Source organism: Odocoileus virginianus, chromosome 9, assembly GCF_023699985.2.
Source record: "Odocoileus virginianus isolate 20LAN1187 ecotype Illinois chromosome 9, Ovbor_1.2, whole genome shotgun sequence".
NCBI classification, from domain to species: Eukaryota; Metazoa; Chordata; class Mammalia; order Artiodactyla; family Cervidae; genus Odocoileus; species Odocoileus virginianus.
This window is the reverse complement of record NC_069682.1, coordinates 51,094,853-51,118,143: the sequence shown is the minus strand read 5'-3', so window position 1 is coordinate 51,118,143 and position 23,291 is coordinate 51,094,853. Positions and strand designations below refer to the sequence as shown.

Sequence of the window (23,291 nt, the reverse complement as noted above, 5' to 3'; positions counted from 1 at the left end):
CACACAATTTCCCAGGACGGATTAGCAAGGGGGCTGAAAGGAGTCCTATGAACACGTCGCCCCAAAGCCAGGCTCTCAGAGAATGGGCACGAGGCACCCCACGGAAGAAGGACTCAGCCGGGCAGGGGTGTGGCCCAAGGAGCCTGCTTAGTGGGCAGCCCCACAGGGCAGCTGAAAACCTCAAGGCCAAGAACCTCCTGCCAGCCATCACAACAACAGGCGTTCCCTGCTGAACCAGACGGGAGCTCCAACCAACGTAGAAGTCGGAGAAGTCTTTGGAGCTGCTGGTCCCGGCTCCTTCAGCACCCATCATCACATCAGGAAATACAGCCTTTCCCCGGGGTCACATCTGCAACTCTCGATCCAGAAAAACCTCTCGCATGTGTGCCCATTATGAGAGCGCCCTCCAAGACAACCCTTTCAAATGAGCCATGCGGCAGCAAAGGAAGCCATGAGCAAAACAAGAAGACAACCCACAGAATGGGAGAAAATATCTCCTGACGATGCAACCGACAAAGGATCATCTCTAAAATACACAAACAGCTCATGCAGCTCAATATCAAAAAACAAACAAAAAATTTAAAAATGGGCAGATCTAAACAGAGATCCTTAAACAACTAAAAACAAGTTTATCATATGATCTAGTGGGATTGCTATCCCACTCCTGAGCACATATCCGGAGAAAACTGTATTTTGAAAAGATACACACATCCCAATGTTCACTGCATCACTATTTACAACAGGCAAGACAAGGAAGCAACCTAAGTATCCATTGACAGATGAGTGGATAAAGACGACGTGGTACATATATACAACAGGATATTACTCAGCCATGAAAAAGAATAAAATAATGCCACATGCAGCAACATGGATGAACCTAGAGATGATCACACTAAGTGAAGCTGGTCAAAGAAATACAAGTATCATATGATGTCACTTGTATATGGAATCTAAAAAATTGATACAAATGAACTTACTGACAAAACAGAAACAGACTCAGAGACTTAGAAAACAAACCTATAGTTACCAAGGGGGAAGGTGGGAGTGGGGGAGGGTAATTTAGGAGACTGGGTTTAACATATACACACAGCTACATATAACATAGATAACTGGGACTTCCCTGGTGGTCCAGTGGCCAAGACTCTCTGCTCCCAATGCAGGGGGCCCAGGTTCAACCTCTGGTCAGGGAACTAGACCCCACATGCCACAAGTGAAGAGTCTGTATGCCAAAACTATAGAATTCTAATGTGTACATACATGCGCTCAGTCATGTCTGACTCTTTGCAACCCCAAGGACCACGCCAGCCAGGCTCCTCTGTCCAGGGGATTCTCCAGGCAAGAATCCTGGGGTGGGTTGCCATTTCCTCCTCCAGGGGATCTTCCTGACCCAGGGATCAAACCTGTCTCCTGCACTGTCAGGCAGATTCTTTACCACTGAGCCACGGGGGAAGCCCAAAGAATACAAATGCCACAACTAAAAGTGCCTACATGCTACAACTAAGACCTGGCGCAGCCAGATAAATGAATGAATCTTTTCAAACGGATAATCTGCCAAGGATCTACGGTACAGTGCAGGGAGGCTCAATATTCTGTGATAACCTAGACGAATGAATATATGCGTTAACTGGACCACCCTGCTGTAAACCCGAAACCAACACAATATTGTAGATCAGCTATACTCCAACATAAAATAAAACTTTAAAACTTACAACAAATTTTAAAACAAGACTAAAATAAAGACAATAATGCATATTTAACTTATATGCAGATATATCATGCAAAATACCAGGCTGGATGAAGCACAAGCTGGAATCAAGACTGCTGGGAGAAATACCAATAAATACCAATAAACTCAGACAAGTAGATGACACCACCCTTACGGCAGAAAGCGAAGAACTAAAGAGCCTCTTGATGAAAGTGAAAGAGGAGAGTGAAAAATTTGGCTTAAAACTCAACATTCAGAAAACTAAGATCATGGTTTTCAGTCCCATCACTTCATGGCAAACAGATGGGGAAACAATGGAAACAGTGAGAGACTTTATTTTCTTGTTATTTTGGGGAGTTATTTTCTCCCAAATCACTGCAGATGGTGACTGCAGCCATGAAATTAAAAGACACTTGCTCCTTGGAAGAAAAGCTATGGCCAACCTAGACAGCCTATTAAAAAGCAGAGACATTACTTTGTCAACAAAGGTCCGTCTAGTCAAAGCTATGGTTTTTTCAGTAGTCATGTAGGGATATGAGAGTTGGACCATAAAGAAAGCTGAGAGCTGAAGAATTGATGCTTCTGAACTGTGGTGTTGGAGAAGACTCCTGAGAGTCCCTTGGACTGCAAGGAGATCCAACTAGTCCATCCTAAAGGAAATCAGTCCTGAATATTCATTGGAAAGACTGATGCTAAAGCTGCTGAAGCTCCAATACTTTGGCCACCTGATGCAAAGAACTGACTCACTGGAAAAGACCCTGATGCTGGGAAAGACTGAAGGCAGGAGGAGAAGGGGATGACAGAGGATGAGATGGTTGGATGGCATCACCAACTCGATGGACATGAGTATGAGCAAGCTTTGGGAGTTGGTGATGGACAGGGAAGCCTGGCGTGCTGCAGTCCATGGGATCACAGAGTCGGACACGACTGAGCGACTAAACTGAACTGAAAGACAATAAGCCATATTTTCAAAACAAAACAAAACACAGCTGCTGCAAATAACTCACTGTTTTGAAATCTCTAAAACCTGGGAGCTTGTGAAAGCACTGAGGAGAGAAAGGCCTGGCAGGCTGGCAGCCAAAACTGATGCCTACGCCCTGAGAAGTCTGCACCACGCCCAGGACAGGCTCGGGCCACACGGCAGCTCAAGGGGGTTGCATGGTCATCAACCCTGGCCCATGCTTGTGCTGAGGACCCCAAAAGAGGGGACCTGGTGACACACCCAGCCACTCACTCACCAGTTCACTCAGGCACCATCCAGAGACGCCACTCCTTCATCACAGGGACTCAAGGGAGCAGGGCAGCCCAGCAAGCCCCGCAGTTTCCACAGCTGGACATCCCAATTTCAAACTCGCTAATGGGGCAGCTGATGCCTACACTTTATCGAATACTTGCTTATTTGCTTAAAAAATGATGTTCACAGAAATTCAAAGGAATATCTAAATAACATTCAAGAAAAGCAATGTGATTAATATGCCAGTCAAGTAACAGTGGTCTTTTGGACACAAAAGTCTAAAAAAAAACAGACTGGGCCATGCAATGTGCCGATAGGGTGGGGAAAGCTGAGGACAGAAGCAAAACTCCTGCCAAGAAGTGACGTGGGACTCTCGCAGTGACGAGACCTCTCGGCAGCATCAGCAACGTCTCCGGTGGGAACAGACCCAGGAAAGAGAAAACCAGGACAGCTGTTCCAGGCACAGGGGCCACGGGCGGCACCAGCCAGCAGCTCTACGGGTGGCAGCTCCAGAAGGCGTGGCAGTTTCCCTGGGTAACACGCATACAGCCACTGATTCCAACAGAAGTGGAGTCAGGCATGCCCGTGACACCTGGGAGAATATGCCACATAGTCATGACATCATCACACTCTCTGGATCTCATAAACTCTGGTCATAATGCTCATTTCTAACAGATGACTCTGCAGTGCCACTCAAAGGCAAGGAAACACAACGGTCTCAAAATGTAACTAAAACAAACTTTAGATAAAAGATCACGGAAAAGCAACTGTGTTCACAACAGCAGCACCCGGCCTGGGACTCCCAGCACCCCGGCCCCAGGCGGGACCAGGAGGCCGTCTGAGCCATCATCCCTCTGCCGGCACAAGGCCAGCTCTGGGAGCTGTCAGGGAAGGGCCCCTGCAGGGGCCACCCTCCCGCCTTACAGACACACGGCCCCCAGGTCCCCCGCACACACACCCTGGAGGTCTGGCTGCACTGTGGACCCCACCAGGCCCCTCCCTGCACCCCTCACCCCCCACTCAGGGTGCTCTGGAACCAAAACCAGCTGTGTGCATAAGCGACAAGCATGACACGGTGAGTTCACACAGCAGAAAGCCACTCAAACTTCCACGTTAAATAATGTTAACATCTTTCTTAGTGCAGAGACAAGCGTTCATGAGAGCAGACTTGAAAAACGTGGAGACGAACCCGGAAGACGGAACTCTCAGGAGCCCGCCCCTTCTGGCTACAAGACTCTGAGTTTCTTTCCACCCTCTGTTCTATGAGCACGTGTACAACATATGTGTTTTGATAACCGTAAAGAAAATTGGGGTAATTCTGTTGATATTCAGTTTGGTGTTTTCTTTTCAAAACCATAATTTGCAGTGGCTATGTATTTCATCCAAAACGTATTTATAATTTCTTTATTGATGAAGGCAGGCAATTTTCTACTTTTTGTCATTGTGAGAGCTCAGGATTTTACAGAAAGACACGCAGCATAAACCCGCAGCACCCATGTTAAGACCACGCTGCGTGTAGTCATACCGCAGACAGACACAGCACCGCCTGTTTGGGAGGCTGGGCACCCAGGGGCACAGAGTGCAGTGAGCTCTGTCGGGGTGGGGCCACGTCCCCGTCACAGCCCGAGCACAACAACAGTCCTTAGGACTAAATGAGCCCCACCCTCCTGAAAGAACCAGAGTTCAAGATCAACTCCAGCATTTGTACCCAAGGTTACAGTTTCCCTGATCCCTTTCATACCAACATTTTTCACTGTATTTTTAACCAAAATGTAGGTCAGCCAGAGCTACACGACAAATTAAAAAGGCATTTTCCACCCCGCCTGGGATCCTCCACCTGGAAGTCACCACTTCTGGGGAGACGGTCTCAGCATGGCCTTCAGTGCTCAGCCCCAACCTTGCCCCCAGGACACACGCGTGTCCTTCGACCTCGGCTGGGGGCTCCCAGGCCTGGCGAACAGCCCGGCTGTACTGGCACAAGCAGGGAACAGCAGTCGTGTTGGAGGAGCCAGACCCTTCCCTGCCCTCCCACCTGCCCCCAACAAGCATTCCTAGCCCCATCACTAGCCAGATAGCTCGGAGGGTCTGCAGAGATGGTGAGATGAACGGCAGACCCTCCATAATCAAGATGCAAAATAAAACTGCCCCTGAACCCTGACATGAACACTGAAGAAGCCAGAATCAGACCAGGAGCAGAGGAATGCAAAGAGGCATGACACAGCCAGAGAACTCTCTCCTCAGAGCCATGCGGGGCACCTGGGAGGAGCTCCAGGACTGGCCCATCCAGACCCCAGCCCTCAGCAGCAGAAGAGGAGCCCGGCCTCGTGGAGCATCTCTGAGACCCACGCCCAAGAGAACAGCCATCGGCCAGGGTGTGACGGGGGCCTCCTGACACACCACCCGCAGTCCTGCCAGGGCCTCTCCAGCACGTCCCTGTGGGACAGGGTCCCCCAACTACTCTACCAGAAGCAAACTCAGCCAGACACCAGCAGACACCAGTGACGCTGACTTAATTACGGCCTAAATATTCTTTCACTCTTAGGGCTGCCTGCCTTTTAAATCACCTAAAAGAAAGTGCCTAAACCCACAGAGCTATGACTCCAGGAAGGCTGGTGGGGGGGTCAGACATGTGGGAGGTGGGGCTGCCATGTCCTGGCCTCACCTCAGCCTCACAGGACCTGACACACTGAGGACGGAGCAAGACTGCTGCAAACGTAAAGAAGTGTTTGCCTGCCTGCACTGTCAGTGCTTTCAAAGCTAAAGGTGAGAGGAAACACACGTGAAACATTTGATCAAAACAAACAACAGGACTTATCTGGTGGCTCGGTGCTAAAGAATCCACCTGCCAATGCAGGAGACACAGGTTCGATCCCTGATCTGGAAAATTCTACATGCCTGGGAGCAACTCAGCCCATGCAGCACAACTACTAGCTTGTGCTACAGAGCCGGGGAACTGCAACTACTGAAGCCCCTGTGCCTGAGAGCCCATGGTCTGCAACAAGAAGACTGCGCACCACAACTAGAGTCGCCCCTGCTCGCTGCAACTAGAGAAAAGCCCACGAAGCAATGAAGACTCAGCACTGCCACAAATAAATATGTAAATAAAACAATTTAAAAAACAACAACAAGAAAAGCCCTGGGCAGGCAGACCCCTCCCGCTTCTTCCAGCTTCCAAGTCAGGTTTCCCCAGACAAACACGGCTCAGGGTCATGGCGGAGCACGGCTGGAGATTCAGGACTCCACACCTGATTTTCACTTCACATCACACAGTGACTTTCAAAGTCTTGATGAAACCAAGCATTGGCTCTAAGTAAGCTAAAGGCATCACTGGGCCTCAGAACCTCACTCCCAGGGTGGACATACGTGTACTTAACGGCTGATTCATGCTGTACAACAGAAACCAAACGGCATTGTAAAGCAACTGCCCTGCAATTAAAAATAAGGAAAGGAAAGCAGCTCACTGCTGTGCACACACAGGGCAGCAGAGATGTCCCCTCAGGACAGGCTGGAGGACGAGGACCAGGATGAGGTGGGCAGTGGGGGGTCAGGGCTGGAGGGCGTCTTTCCCACACCGAGCACGTCCACACAGGCTGAAATCCAGAAATGGACCTGCTTAGAGTACAATTTCTGAAAACAAAATTTTGCCCCAAACTTGACTAAATAGTAACTACAATGTTCTTACCTACTTTAAAAATTGACCATAAAAATGTCCATCAAGCAATTCCCAAAAGCAACACAAAGGGCCAAACAGCAGACGCTCAACCTCACTGACGAGCCAGGAGACAGGTTTCAGGCGAGGACCGTCCAGACGCAGCTCAGCGTCCTTTCCGCCCTCCAGCCCTGGCACGGGCGGGGGCGTAGGGCGAGCACCAACACCAGGATGGGTGCCCCTGGACCCAGCCACTGCAGTGTGGGGTCCTGTGCGGCGGCACTCGCCTTCAGGGCTCAGGCAACCGTGCCGTGTCCACACGACATCCACCAGTGCGCCGGCAGGGACACGTGCCGTGGACGTGCGATGGGACAGGATATGAGAAGACAATGGCACCACAGCACATGCAACCAGCTCATGGAAAAGTCACGTGTGCGCGCTCAGTTACGTACCCGAGAGATAAAAACCCGGTCCTGACACACCTCAGGGTACTGTCCTCCAGGAGAAGACCCGGGTTCACAGTTGTTTAAACTAGCACTGGGACCGTCCTGTCACTTCAGGGAGACCCCAGAAAGGAAGACAACCCCAAGAAGTGTGGGGGTGTCAGAGCCCCCTAGTCCTGAGGTGCCCTCAACCTTTGGGGCGACCTCCACTCCCCTCCTCCCCAAGGCCCTCCTCCCCGAGGCCCACCACCAAGGGCGCCACCCGTGTCCTCGGTGGCCAGCGCTGCCCTGCCCCGTCTCAGGACACTGCGCTCGCCTCCTGTGTCCTGGGCCAGCTCTGTGGCTCCGAGTGCCTGTCACCTCGCTCCTTTCCGGTGAAGAGGGAACACGATGCCCCAGGACACGGTGTGTGCCCCTGAGGGCACAGCGTGACGGAGGGAAGGTCTCCCTCCAACGTGACACAGGCCTCACCCGACAGGTGGCACACGTCCACGCAGCTGCCCAACGAGGTCCCCGGCCCAGGGCCCTCACCCCTGCATGTCCACACACAGCAAACGTGAAACGACTGTGTGGCCCAGCGGGCCTCTCCACGTACCTGTGGAGGACACCGCTGGCCCGGACCCCCTCTGCCTCTCTGCTGTCCTCACCTTAGTCAGCTCAGAGCAGTTCTCAGCTCCTCAGGTTTTCAAGATCCCTGCAACCCACAGGTCTCAGAGGCCTCCCCAAGCTCCTCTGGAGGCCCTGAACCACCCTCCCAGCCCTGTGCTGGCGCCCAAAGCCTGCACCCATCGGCTGCCAGGGCGGCCGTGCTGAGAGGTCAGTCAGCGTCCCGAGGGCCTGGTGCCCCTGTCTGCAGCCTCCCCGAGCTTCTGCAAGAAAGCCAGAACATGCTTCACTGTGACCCACGTCCCAAGTTCTGAACACTCCGTGCTAGCAGACAACTTGCATCCACATGTGATTCAGTGCAGTCCCTCTTGCCCACAGATCTCTGCTCCCTTCGCTTTGACTGGCACCAGCCAGTCTGTGCCCCCACCCCAACACACAGCACCAGGAGATCCCAGGTGGGCACTTCTCCAGTCAACCCAGTCCACCCTATCTTTCCTTTATCTTCTCTTTCCTCAGACTTTCCCTTAACTTTACCTTCTGTTGTTTTTATTATTCACCTTCTGTTGCTTCTGCGGGTAAGAACGCGTGTAAATAAGTAAAAAAACCAGCAGATGCTCCTCCCAGAACAGGGGAGGCGGTGCAGCCAGGAGGCGGGTGCGCCTCTTCCCTCCACAAAGCTGTGCGTGTCGAGAGCCGCTCCAGAGACAGAGCAGGAGAGGAACACACAAGACGCTCTAGAGGAACCTTCCGGGCCCTTCTCAAGGTCAATAAGCAAAGAGATGAGAACCCCTCTTCCAGACAGTGTGCTCAGCAGGCTCTGACTCTGAGGACAGGTCAGTACCAGCTTCTCCAGCCTGAATGCCACAGATGTGTCCATCTCCACACTCTCACATGTTCAAGGGCTCAGTAAATCGGCCTTCAGGCAAAGAGGCCAGAGCAGAGGGGCTGCTCTGATCTGAGAGCCAAAGGCGGGAAGCGTGGCCCACTGCCCTGACCCCACCCCATCCTGGGCTCCAGCATCCAGGCCAAGGGCCGGTGCAGGGCCTGGGTCTACGGCAGCCGACTGAAGCCCAGGGTGGGTCTGCATGCTGTGAGACATCTGGACAGTGCGAACTGTGCACGGTTTCCAGGGAACCAAGGTCAGGTGGCAGACAGTGCGCACGGTCCAGGATTCACAGCAAACTTTAGCCACCTGCCCTCACTCATCAGAAGGCCCAAGAGGAAGAAGCAAAACCAGAGACTGAACCACCTTCGTTCATTCACTGCCGCCAACACTCACTGAGGACCTACTTATGCTGGACTGCGTGGGGCCCTGGAGAAAAACCAGAAATGCACACTGGCCAGGGGCTTCCTACATGTGGGGTGAGGCAGGCACTAGCCACAACCCACCACCTCCCATCAACACAACCACCTATCAATTAATGTGATTGATCCGTCGATGCCAGGGCCATGCTACAGCGGGGAGGTGCTCAGTGCTCTGTGCAACCAGGGCACACTCCTGGTCTCAACTGAAGGACCCCAAAATGACCCGGGAGGGAGGGGCAGGGGTCAGTGTCAGGAGGGGTACGGCAGGGCACCCCACACTGCAGCACGGCAGGCAAAGACCACCCAGGGACACGCGAAGGAGAAAGCCAAGGGGACTGGGGGCTGAGGTCCAAGACCCGCGGCCACCCGTCAGGAGGGCCCTGGGCCCAGGTGGGGGTCATGGTCTTCTTCTCCTGCAGGAGAAGCCAGAGGACCAGGAAGGTGAGGAGCTGACGACCACACAACTGGGTTTTAAATAACTGAAGGGACCCCACAGTAGCAGAAGAGGCATCTGATAAACTCAAAATCCACTGGACTAAAAAATAAATATCCTCCATCAGGAAAAGCAAACAAATGGTCTTAGAAGACAAGGAACCTCACTAACTCTCTGAAATGAACCTCCAAACTCCCAGCCCCAGTGGTAAATCCTCAGGAGCATTTCCTTTGGTATCAGGAACAATTCAAGGGTGGCAGCAGTACCCATCTACCCAACACCATACCAGCGATCCTGGCAAACCCCACAGACCAGAGAACAGGTCGAGAAGTGGGAACATGAGGGCTGGCATGAAATAAGCCTGTCATAACTGCATACAACAGTATTCTCTATATATAACACCCCTACCCCAAAATCTGCACATGTATATTTTGAAACATTTACTCATCTTATTTTATTTGGTTGAGCTGAGTTTTAGTTGCAGCAGGTGAGATTTAGTTCCCTGAACAGGGATTGAACCCAGGCCCCCTGCATTAGGAGCAGGAGTCTTAGCCACTGGACCACCAGGAAAGTCACTGCACATACATTTTTAAATGAAATGGTTTGATAACATCGCTACATTTAAAATCAATATCCAAAACTCAACTACAATTCAACATTTCATCAATAAAGAACTAGAAAAATGCAATTTTTAAAAACTACTATTTACGATAACAGAATAAACTTTAGTGTGTCCTGGAATGAATCCAACCAAACATCAAATATGCACAAGACCAATTACAGAAAAAAACTATAAAACCTGACTGAAAGATATAGAACTAAGTAGAGTGATATGCCATATTCATGAATACACATGTACTATTTATGTATGGTAATCCTCCCCAAATTGACCCACAGGTTAATATAATTCTGATCAAAATAATCTGGGCCTCGAAGAATTGATTGAAAAATGTATAAGCAATATCAAAATACCAAGACAAGCAAAGACAATTCTCAGGAAGAACCCTAGTGAGACACTGGCTCCGCTGGACACCAATAGTCAGCATGAAGCCACACTATTTATGAACATGATGCCACTGCTGAAAAAACAAAGAGAAAATCCTGGCAGCCCAGAAACAGACCCCTACATAACATAAAAACAAAAATATTACAGAAAGGACATGCAGATCACTGAGACAAGGAAGGTCACTGCAAATACAGTGCCAGGACAACTGTTTATACAAATGGAATGAAGAGTGAAAACAGAACTCTCAAGTGCTATATGCACTTCGGATTCCAGGAGGTTTAAAGACATAAAAGTGGAAGTAAACACTAAAGTTTTAGAAGAAAATACAGGAGACCACACCTATGACTACCTTGGGGTTAGAAAGAACTTCTTAAACATGACTGGAAAAAGTATTTGACACAAAGAAAAAAAACAGATTCCACTACGTTAAATCAAGAACTCCTGTTCATCAGAAGATACCATAAAGAAAGTGAAAAGACCAGCCGTAAACTGAAAGAACAACTGGTCACTACATGACCTATAAAGGAATAGTGAGCTGGATACAGAGAGAAGTCCTACAAATTAACAGAAAAATTCAAAAGAAAATGGGGCAAAAAGACATAAACAAACATTTCAAAGAAGGATACCCACAAACAGCAGTGTACAACATAATGTCAACTTCCTCAATACTGAAGGAAAAGGAAATGAAAACTAAAACAATAATGTGGCAGCACTTCACACGTACTAGGTTTGAAGAACTGAAAAGTCTGACAACACCAAGTTCTGTCAGGGATGACCCACAGGAGCTCTGCGTGGAGGCAGGCAGACTGGAGTCACCAGCATCACTCAGGTACCAGCGCCAGACAGTGATGCTGCAAGAAGACAGCACCAGCAGCCCTCACAAACTCACACAAAAACCTCAGCAAATATAACAGTACACAAAATGATACTGCTTCACGGCCAAGTGGGGTTTAGCCTAGGAATGCACCATGATTTAACATTCAAAACTAAATCCATGTAATACCTTATTAACAGACAAAAAAAAATAAAAACACAAGAACATCTCAATACATCAACATGGAAGGTACTTGCCAATTAAACATCCATTCAAAAATTCTCACCAAACAAGGAAGAGAAGTGAATTCCCTCAACCCAGTAAAGGACATCTATGAAAATCCTACAGCTAATATCATACATTTAAAGGGAAAAAGTCTAATACGATCCCCCCAAATCAGAAACAAGGCAAACATGTCCCTTTCCATTGCTTCTATTCAACATTACACTGGAGGTCCCAGCTGGTGCAATATAGCAAGAAGAAAAATAAAGATGTGCAGATAAGAAAGGAAGAAGGAAGCCTCTCTCTGTTACAGACAAAACAGTTGTCTCTGTAGAAAATGCTAAAGAACCCATAAAATTGCTGAAAGAACTAATACATGAGTTAGGCACAGTCACAGGATACAGGTCAATAAACGAGCAATTTTATTTCTGAATACTAGCAACAAGTAACTGGAAATTTCAATTTTTAAGTACCATTATGTAGCTTAAAAATATGAATGCTTGAAGATATGCTTATTTAACAAAGTATGTTTAAGACATAAACACTGAAAACCATAATTCTGAGAGAAATGTTTAAAAATCTAAATAAATGGAGAGGTATTCTATGTTCATAGATCAGAAATCAATGTCCTTCAGATGTCAATTATCATAAATCTGGTTCACAGATTCAATACAATCCCAGGCAAGATATCAGAAGACTTTTCTGTGGAAATGGACAAGCTGATTTTAAAAATAATGGAACTGCAAGAAACTCAAGTAGCTCCAAGGACACAGAGGAGCCTGGCATGCTGCAGTCCACGGGGTCACAAAGAGGCAGACACAACTTAGCAACTGAACAACAAGTAGCTCCAAACATTTTTGAAAAAGAGCACTCAGAACATTGATATTACCAGAGTACAGGGCTTACTATGAAGGAGTTATGCTAATCAAGAACTGTGGACAGGGATAAACAAATGGGACCAGAATACAATCCATAAACAAAGACCACATCAAATAGGTACCACTGAATATTTTATGGGGAGAAAAATTAATCTCAACCCCCGACCTTACCAATATCCCAAAGTGAACATGAATTGTACTGAGTAAAAGTTAAAAACATAAAAATCCTATAAGAATACATGGGAGAAAAATCCTTGTGCCTTGGGTCAGGCAAAAACTTCTTTGATAAAACATAATGTGAATTCCCACATGAGCTATTTCAAGTCCTAAAAGATGATGCTGTTAAAAGTGCTGCACTCAATATGCCAGCAAATTTGGAAAACTCAGCAGTGGCCGCAGGACTGGAAAAATCAGTTTTTATTACAATCCCAAAGTAAGGCAATGCCAAAGAACATTCAAACTACCGCACAATTGCACTCATCTCACACACTAGCAAAATAATGCTCGAAATTCTCCAACCAAGGCTTCAACAATACATGAACCAAAAACTTCCAGATGTTCAAGCTAGATTTAGAAAAGGCAGAGAAACCAGAGATCAAATTGTCAACCTCTGTTGGATCATAGAAAAAGTGAGAGAGTGCCAGAAAAACATCTACTTCTGCTTTATTGACTATGCCAAAGCCTTTGACTATGTGGATCACAATAAACTGGAAAATTCTTAAAGAGATGGGAATACCAGACCACCTTACCTGCCTCTTGAGAAATCTGTATGCAGGTCAAGAAGCAACAGTTAAAACCTGACATGGAACAATGGACTGGTACCAAACTGGGAAAGAAGTACGTCAAGGCTGTATACTGTCACCCTGCTTATTTAACTTATATGCAGAGTACATCATGAGGAATGCTGAGCTGGATGAAGCACAAGCTGGAATCAAGATTGCTGGGAAAAATATCAATAACCTCAGATACGCAGATAATATCACCCTTATGGCAGAAAGCGAAGAACTAAAGAGCCTCTTGATGAAAGTGAAAGAGGAGAGTGAAAAAGTTGGCTTAAAACTCAACATTCAGAAAACTAAGATCATGGTATCCAGTCCCATCACTTCATGGCAAATAGATGGGGAAACAATGGAAACAGTGAGAGACTTTATTTTCTTGGGCTCCCAAATCACTGCAGATGGTGACTGCTGCCACGAAATTAAGACACTTGCTCCTTGGAAGAAAAGCTATGACCAACCTAGACAGTATATTAAAAAGCAGAGACATTACTTTGCCAATAAATGTCTGTCTAGTCAAAGCTATGGTTTTTCCAGCAGTCAGGTATGGATGTGAGAGTTGGACCATAAAGAAAGCTGAGCACGCAATTGATGCTTTTGAACTGTGGTGTTGGAGAAGACTCTTGAGAGTCCCTTGGACTGCAAGGAGATCAAACCAGTCAATCCTAAAGGAAGTCAGTCCTGAATATTCATTGGAAGGACTGATGCTGAAGCTGAAGCTCAAGCTCCAATACTTTGGCCACGTGATGCAAAAAACTGACTTATTGGAAAAGACCCTGATTGAAGGAAGGAGAAGAAGGGGACAACAGAAGATGAGATGGTTGGATGGCATCACCGACTCCACGGACATGAGTTTGGGCAAGCTTTGGGAGGTGGTGATGGACAGGGAAGTCTGGTGTGCTGCAGTCCACGCAATCACAAAGAGTTGGACCCGACTGAGCAACTGAAAACTGAATGTGAACACTGAAAGAAACTGATAAGCTGGATTTCATTAAAACTGAAAACTTGATCTTTGCAATATACAGTTAGTTAAATGAAAAGGCAAACACAGATTAAGAAAAAACACTTATAAAACAATTCTATGTGATAAAAGACTGATTATATCTATGTTTTTAAAACTCTTAACAAACCAATAATAACAAAACAAACAACCCAATTAAAAAATACAGGTGATCTGTTTCACCCTAGATAATATACATGTTTCAATGCTGTTCTCTTGAAACATCCCACCCTCGCCTTCTCCCAGAGTCCACAAGTCTGTTCTATACATCTGAGTCTCTTTTTCTGTTTTGCATATAGGGTTATCGTTGAAACAGATCACCAGCCCAGGTTGGGTACATGAGACAAGTGCTCGGGCCTGGTGCACTGGGAAGACCCAGAGGGATTTGGTGGAGAGGGAGGTGGGAGAGGGGACTGGGATGGGGAATACATGTAAATCCAAGGCTAATTCATTTCAATGTATGACAAAAACTACTGTAATGATGTAAAGTAATTAGCCTCCAACTAATAAAAATAAATGGAAAAAGAAACAAAAGAGTCAAAAAAAAAAAAAATACAGGTGAAAGATTTGAATACACACCTCAGGAAAGACAGGAAAATGAAAAATAAGCACACGAAAAGATGCTCGATGACATTAGTCATTAGGGAAATGCAAATTAAAACCATGATGAGATAACATCACACACCCAAGAAACCAGCTAAAATTTAAAATACTGACCATAATAACAGCAAGGATTTGAAACAACCATCACACATTGCTGGTGGTAATGTAAAATAGGACAGCCACTCTGGAAAAGAGCCTGGCAGATTAAAAAGTTAACATTCACTTAGCATTTCCAACAGTCCCACTCCTATGCATCTGCCCAGCAGAAATTAAAACTCACGTCCATACAGAGGTTGACAAGAAAGTTTATAGAAGCAGTATAATTTTTTTCTTATGTGTGTCCAATTGACAATACTGTGCTAGTTTCAATTATTCAGCTTCACAGAAGCACTATCCTTAATAGTCAAAAGCGGGAAACAACCGAAATACCCACCAAATGGTGACCAGACAAACAAACGCCACATCCATCCATAGCACGGAACACTGCTTTACAACAAAACGGCATACACCGATATACACAACAGCTTGGAAATTTTCACAAGTGTTGTGCTAAGCAGAAGCCAGACAGAAAAGACTATCACTGTGTAAGTTCATTTATATAAAATTCTAGAAAAGGCAAAATCATAGAGACAGGGAAGATCATCAGCTAACCATTGAGGCAAGGGGCAAAAGGAAAAACTTTTTCAGCCTTTCGAACAATTCTTTTTTTTTTTTTTTTAACAATTCTCTATCGTGACTGTGGTGATGGTTACATAATTTATGTTTGCTAAAACTCACAAAACTATACCTTGAGAAGGGTAAATTTTACCGTATAAAAACTATGCCTCAATAAAAGAAAAAATAAACACAATGAGATACCACTGCACATCCACTGGAACAGTTAAAATGAAGCAGCCTTCCCACGCCAAGCCCCAGCTTGGACACGGAGCAACAGGAACTCTCGGAAATTCACACGACCACTCAGGAAAGCAATGAGGTGGCCTCTGATGAGACTGAACATACACTTCCACACGACTCAGAAATTCCACTCCTAAGATTCATGCAGGAGTAGAGCATGTCCACGCACACATCCATGTGAAGCCAGGGCACTGATGTTACAGAAGTGTCGATCGTCACAGTCAAAACTGGGAAGTTACCCACCGTGAATGGATGAACGTATGGCGTATATCCAAACGTGCAATGCTGCTCAGCACGATCAATGCATCACTGGCACACACAGCCACTTGGGTGAACTCAAACCGTGCATGGAGGGAAGAGAGACCAACACCAGAAAGCACATGACGCATGATTTCACACACAGGAAATTTTAGGAAGGCAAAACCAGACGGCAGTGACAGAAAAGCGAAAAGGACATTTGCGTGGGCCCAGGGTGGCCTAGGGTAAACAAGTGTCCTGTGTCCTGTGATAGGGGACAGACAGGGCATCCACTTCTCAAAATTCAATCTGTGTGCTCAAAATGGATCCGCTTTGTTGCATGCAAATACCCCCAAAAAGATTTTACTGATGAGTGTTTAAAGATGAGCCCTGTCAACCCTAAAACGTCACAGACCAGACTTCCAAGTCATCCTGGAAGCCGAGGCCCCACTCCCAGCGCACAGCAGGCTGGACCAGAACCACCCGGGCTTTTGCCCTCTGCAGGCAGCACAGTCCTCCACCTCCAGCCCAACACTCGCCGGCCGACCCATGCTGATGGATGCCTTTGATCGCTCAGGGAAAACTAAAATGACATTTTCAACTATCCCCCTCCAAACCTACTTTTTTAAGTTTTAGTGTTTGAGCATGCAGGAAGGTGTCACTACGAAAAGTTACTTCTTCTCAGAGTATGCTAGATATAAAATGTAGTTTTTCAATCAAAACGTCACTAGATCACGATCTCCAGGTTACACTGCTAAAAAAAGAAAATCAAGATTCAAGTCAATGTATATGCCACCTGTAGAAAGAAAAGGGGAAAGAATATATCTCTGTGTGCACATATTTATTTTTACAAAAAGACATACTTGAAAAGATGTCCCACAGACTAATAAAAATCAAAAAATTTTTAATTATCCCTCTAGGGGAAAGGAATAAAGCGGGACTAGAGTTGAAAGTCCTTCTAAAAAGCTCAGCATTCAAACAGTGGAAATGTCTGAAAATGTTTCACACATTCAAAATACAAAATTACAACAAACAAAAAAATAGGAACTAAAGTTTAAAACAAAGTAAAACAAAAATAGAAAAAAAAAGTAAACTATGTATCAAATTAGTAGCACAGAACAAAAGAAAAGATTATTTTAATGGAGTCTTAACACATAAAGAACTGCAAAGAAAGGCTTTCCTGGTGGCACAGTGGGTAAGAATCCCCTCTCAGTCCATGTGTCACAACCACTGAGGCCATGCTCCACAGGAGAAGCCACCGCAACTAGAGAGTAGCCTATGTGCATCAATGAAGACCTAGCACAGACATAAATAAATAAAATCTTAACACTATAAATACACACACAGCTTCAAAGACTTAGGGGGTAACCTGTGTTAGAAACACTGAGAGGAGCCCCTCCCCTCAGAGACCAGGTCCAGCCCCTGGCTTTTCCAGAGCCACTTTCCTCTAAAGACCATTCCCCATCTCGCTGGGAAAAGTTCATCTCCAGGCCTGGGACCCCGAGAGCACAGGACACAGTGAGCGCTCACCAGAATGAAGAGCCATCCCCACCCTACCTGGCCCCCAGTGGAGAAACAGGGACAACAAAAGAGGCACCTCCAGAAACGCTGTGTGATCCACTCGCCTTGCAACACACAGACCAATCCCAGACACAGTCAAGACCAGAGGGAACACACACGAGAAGACACAAGTGAGTATCTGGGTTGTTCCCACAGCGAGAGTCCACCACACAGGCAAGTGAGGACCCACCAGGCCACCCTCCACCACTCACCCCACGCACGCTCCTGCCCACCGAGGCACGTCTTCCCTCTGCACAGGGTCCCATCATGCACAACAGGCCTGGCTCAGAGCTGGCACTAGACCAGTACTGAAAAGTGAATGACGGGTCACTTAGGTGCACACCCATTAAGATCATGTTAACCAGGGTATAGTTAAGGACCTGGGAAATTCTAGACATCAAGAAACAATGGGTCAGAGATTATTATAATGACCTCTTGGTGACAGAAATACATAGTACACATTAATAATAATCATTCCTTGCCCGCACTTTTTTTCTGTTCATCAAATTTTCTACAATGGAAATAAAATTTAGAGGCCAGATGTTACCTGGTTGGTGTGTAAGCTCAGATGAGGAAACGTGTACCTTACCAAGGCCACTTCTGAAACGACCCCCACACATCCGCCCACTGGAGGTGTGCTCAGTCCTTTTCACTCTACCTGCCTCAGTGGGGGTGGACAGGGTGGGAATACCCCACAGGGGCCTTCATTAGAAGTCCTCTGATGACTTTTCATGTGTTTGCAGCCATCTTCAAGACCTGTCTTATGTCTATTCCAAACTCCGGTCTGTTCTGAGCAGAGCTGTCTTCTTACTGCTGTGCTCAGCCCTGAGGTGCCACCTTCTCAGAGCGAAGCGAGCAGGCACTGAGCTAAAGCTACCTAAAGCTCCTAAAGCTAACGAGCATTCACACTTGTTCCCAGCAGGGGTGACTGACAGCCTGGAGATCGCTAGACATTCCATCACCTGACATTCCCATCCCTAAAACAGGAGCCCTGGACGTGAATGGGAAACTGGAAGCCCAGGCCCAAGCAGAGGAGACCCTAACCGAAAGAAACAGGACACTGTCTCTGGTGGATTCCTGGCGAAGCTGCGCTCAGGGAGACCTCCAGAGGCACAGCCTGGTTGTAAAGGACCAGACTCACAAGTGGAGGTGGTGACATCTCACAAGACACTGAGACAACAAGCCCTTCTCTCTGCTGTAAAGGCAGGGCTCACACCGTGCAACCACCAAGGGCTTAACCTGCACAAGCCAGGCTCTGCCATAAGAAAAGTGACCCCTGGTCTCCACACTAAGAGTGTGGAGACTACAAACATCCGCCATCAAATTCTAGTCCTATGGAAAATGACACCTCAAGGGGACCAGAGATCTACTGTCCCAATACAGCGCCCGGACTCCCTTACCAGGACACTCAGACGTGGCTGCCTGATGGGACAAGCAGCACCCACGCCACCGGTTCCTGGGATCCCCCAGACCCACTCTTCCACCTGCCTCACAGCCCTTCACCATGGCTGGCCCCCACCCCCACCCCCCTAGCCACCCAGCAGGCACCTCCCTCCTCACTACCCGTGGGGTGCGGGAACCAGCCCACCCCCAACCCAGAACAGGACACCCCGGTTGGGGAGGGTCGCTTTCTAACATAAACACCAAAATTCACCCTTGAAAGTCCCAAAAGCCCTTGGGGGCTCAGGTGGGGCCAGGTCCCTTGGGCTGTAATACTGGCCCTTGTCACCAGAACCCCAGAACAAGCAAGGGACTCGCCCTTGGGGGAGGAGGGGTTAGCATTCCAGAAATGCCCTTCTCAGAACCCTGAACTCACTCAGGGACCGAGGCCTGGACAGGATGAGGGTCTGCCTCAGCCTTCCCCTGCCAAGTGTGTGCCCCTAGCCTCCCATGGAGGCTCCCCAAATACCCCCATTCATAATAAAAAGTCTCAGTACAGGAAAAAAGATAAACTACCTCAACTTGATAATCTACAAAAAGTTGACAGCTAACATCATACTGAAGGGTGAGAAACTCAAAGCTTTTCCACTAAGATCTGGTGCAGGCAAAAATGCCCCCCTCTCACTACTGCTTAAAACTGGAAGTCCTGGCCAGGGCAATAAAAGGAAATAGAGAGTATACATATTGGAAAATCAAAAAATAAAACTGCCTTCGTTCACAGATCATACAATCATCTATGCAGAAAACCCAAAAGAAGTGACCAAAAAAACAACTCCTTGGAACTAATAAACGGTTATAGCAAGGTTTCAGGATACGAAGTTAATACATAAAATCCAATTGTTTTCCTATAAACCAACAATGAATAAATGGAATTTGAAATTAAAAACACAACACCATTTACATTAGCATCAAAAAAAATGAAATACTTTGTTATAAATCTAACATAATGCCTACAATGATGAATTAAGTCAAAGGAGAACTAAATCAATGAAGAAACAGATATTCCACATTCATGGAGAGGAAGGCTCGATACTGTCTAGATGTTAGTTCTTCCCAACTTTATCTGCAGACTCAACACATTCCCAATCAAAATCTCAGTGTGTTATTTCATGAGTATCAACAAGCAGATTCTGAAGGTCACATGGAGAGGAGGCCAAAGACCCAGAGTGGACCACAGACCACTGAAGGAGAACAAAGCTGGAGGAATGATTACCCACAGTAATGAAGACAGAGTGGTTCAAGGAAAGAACGGACAAACAAATCAATGGAACAAAACAGAAAGCCCAGGAACAGACCCCCATAAACACAGTCAACTGGTCTTGGACAAAGGAGCAAAGCAACACAGCAGAGCAAAGACAGTCTCTTCAACAAATGGTGCTGGAACCACTGGACAACCCTCCACCAACAAAAGACGAATCTAGACACAGGCCTTACATCCGTCACAGGAATGAACTCAAATGCATCACAGATCTAAATGTAAAGTGCAAACTATGAAAACTCCTAGAAGATTACACAGAAAAAAACCTAGGTGACGTGGGCACAGTGATGCCTTTTCAGATATAACACCAAAGGCACAGTCCATAAAAGAAAAAACTGATAGGCTGAACTTCATCAAAACTGAAAACATCTGTTCTACAAAAGACAATATCAAGAGAACGAGAAGTCATAGACTGTAAGAAGAAAACACTTGCAAAAGACACATCTGATAAACTGTAATTCAAAATACGCAAAGAACTCTTAAAACTCAGCAAGAAAACAAACAACCCAATTGGAAATGGGCCAAAGACCTAAATAGGTATCTCAGCAAAGTACAGAAGGCAAATAAGCACATGGAGAGATGCTCCACATAGTATGTCATCAGGGAAACACCAATTAAAGCAACGAGATGCTACCACACTCCAAATAGAAAGGCCAAAACCCAGAAGTGCTGGTGAGGATGTGGAGCAATAGGAACACTTGTTCACTGCTGGTGGGGATGTGAAACGGTGCGGTCACTTGGGAAGACAGTTCGGCGGTTTCTTACCATACGATGCAGCAACTCTTGCTCCTATTACCCAAAGGAGCTGAAAATTTACATCCACACAAAAACCTGCACGTGGATGTTATAGCAGCCATATGCATAACTGTCAAAACTTGGAAGAAATCAAGATGTCCTTCACTAGGTGATGGATAAACAAACAGTAGTGCACCTGGATAGTGGAACGTTACAGAGTGATAAAAAGAAATGAACTATCAAGCCATGAAAAAGACACGGCGAAATGCTAAGTGTATATTACCAAATGAAAGAAGTCAATCAGAGAAAACAACAATAGTGTATTATTCCAACTATATGACACTCTGCAAAAGATAAAATTATGGAGAGAGTGAAAAAATGAGTGGTCGCCAGGGGCTGAGGAAGAGGGACAACTAGGTGGAGCACCAAGGATTGTGGGGGCGGTGAAACACTTTGTGTGACACTGTAATGATGGAAACACATCACACACATTTGTCCAAACCCACAGAATACACAACACAACAGTGAGCCCAGATGTAAACTGTGGACCCTGTGTGGTGATGATGTGTCAATGCAGGTTCACCAGTTGTAACAAATGCATCATCTGGTGGGGGTTGTGGATGAGGAGGGAAGTTGTGTGTGTTGGGAGCAGGGGTGTACAGGAAATCACTATATTTTCCTCTTAAATTGTTGTGAAACTAAAAATGCTTTAAAAAAATTATTATATTTTTTTAATCTACTCTTGCTAGTACTTGGAGAGTCCAGGGTAGAGCCCCAAACCACACCTGAGAAACAGCCTCTGAGTGACTGGTTGATAGTGGAACAACCTCCTCCCGCACCAAGACCCTCTAAACCAAGAGTAAAGGAACCTAAGTGGTACTAAGCTCAAAAGAGGAGAGAGTAGATGGACAGGAGGTTGCGGGAATCCCCTGGCAGTCCCGTGGCGGAGACGCACGCCGCCCTCTCTCCTCCACAGCATCCTTCGAGGGCTCCACCTGTTCCACCCTCCAGGTGTCACAACACCCAGAACCCGTCTCTGGCAACTTCTCTTCTCCCAGCTATCCTACCCTCCCCCGAACCAGGTGAGCACACTGTCCCGCGGTGTGACAAGCAACCCCCCTTTTAAGAACCCCTTCTAGGTCCCAGCCCTGAACCCACTTCCTGACTCACACTCATATGGGTAGATGACCCAAACTCAAGCTTCCAGAAGCAAGCACGTGGCTTTCCTAAGGAAGCCACCAGCCTGCTCGCAGGACGTCCCACACGCTGCTGGGCAGTGGCGATGCTTCCTGGACGACAACTCCTCCCACAGCAGGTCTGTGCCCCCTGCTCCCCTACTGGAGAGGGGCAAGGGTCCCCACGCGACAAAACAGCACCCACCCTACAGAAGGAGGACCCCTGTGCCACAACACGCTAGGCCCCAGAAAACAACCCACAGCACGGCTCTCCCTACGAGTGACAACAAAATCCAACACGTGGTTCAGCTGCATGTAGGAAGATGCCCCGAGCGGGTAGGAGGGGGAAACGAGGGTGTGGTCACCACAAGTGGGGACACGGGCTGCTGCAGCCTGGGAGGTAGAGTCCAGACAGTCACACAGGAGGCAGGCAGGACCCAGGTCTCCTGCCAGGGGTGTCTCAGATGATTATTTAACTAGTAAACGACCAGAGACTGTGACTAATTCAACTCTACACACCTCAGATCCAAACACACATCCTGCCCTCCACTGGTCTCTGTCTCAACCAATGCTTCCCGAAGTTTCGGCCGGTCTGCTGAACAATGGACTGTCCACAACACCCCGAGGTCTCCGGAACTCCCCCACGTGAGCGCCATGCCAACGTGGAAGTCAAGGCAGAGCAAGGCCTAGGGGCCCTGCTTCACTGATGAGACCACAATCGAGACCAATGGGTAATTCCCAGAAAGTCCCACCTACACAGACTCAGAACACCTGCCCTGCTGTCGGGAACTCCTGGAGACAAGCCTCAGGGAGAGACCCATGGTCCTGAGGAAGGGCCTGCTCTGCTGGGGGCCGTGGGTTCAGGAGCTACACCTTCAGAGGGTTCAAGCCCATCCTCTGGACAACTGCCCACAAGTGAAGGAACACAGGACACAAACCACACTGTGGGAACTGACCCCAGCAGTGTCCCTGTACAGCCATGGAAGGGGGCTCATCCTGGGACCCCCTCCTTGCACATGGGGTACTCCTGCTGGCCAGCCATGCTGACCCAGGGAATGGAGCCCAAGTGCTCTGTCAGCTCTGCCTGTGCCCACGCGTCCCCACACGGCCTGTCCCACCTTGCTGAGGCTAGGCCAAGACATGACACTTCTCTCTAGAGTGGCAGGTCCCCAGCAGGCCGGTGGCCCCCGAGGTCACCGAGCCAACACTACCCCCCAAGCACAGCCTCAGAGACATTCAGAGAGGCATGTAGTTTCCCAACTGCTCAGCATGGAAGGAAAGCAGAGTCGACCCACGAGGACCCAGGCCAGGCTGC

At 47.5% G+C, this 23,291-nt stretch overlaps 1 protein-coding gene across 1 annotated transcript in view; it reads right to left on the bottom strand.

The window, feature by feature from the left end:
• TAF4 (TATA-box binding protein associated factor 4) overlaps positions 1–23,291 on the bottom strand; it is a 62,780-nt gene that overhangs the window by 28,252 nt on the left and 11,237 nt on the right. The gene's annotated exons all lie outside the window — the stretch shown is intronic.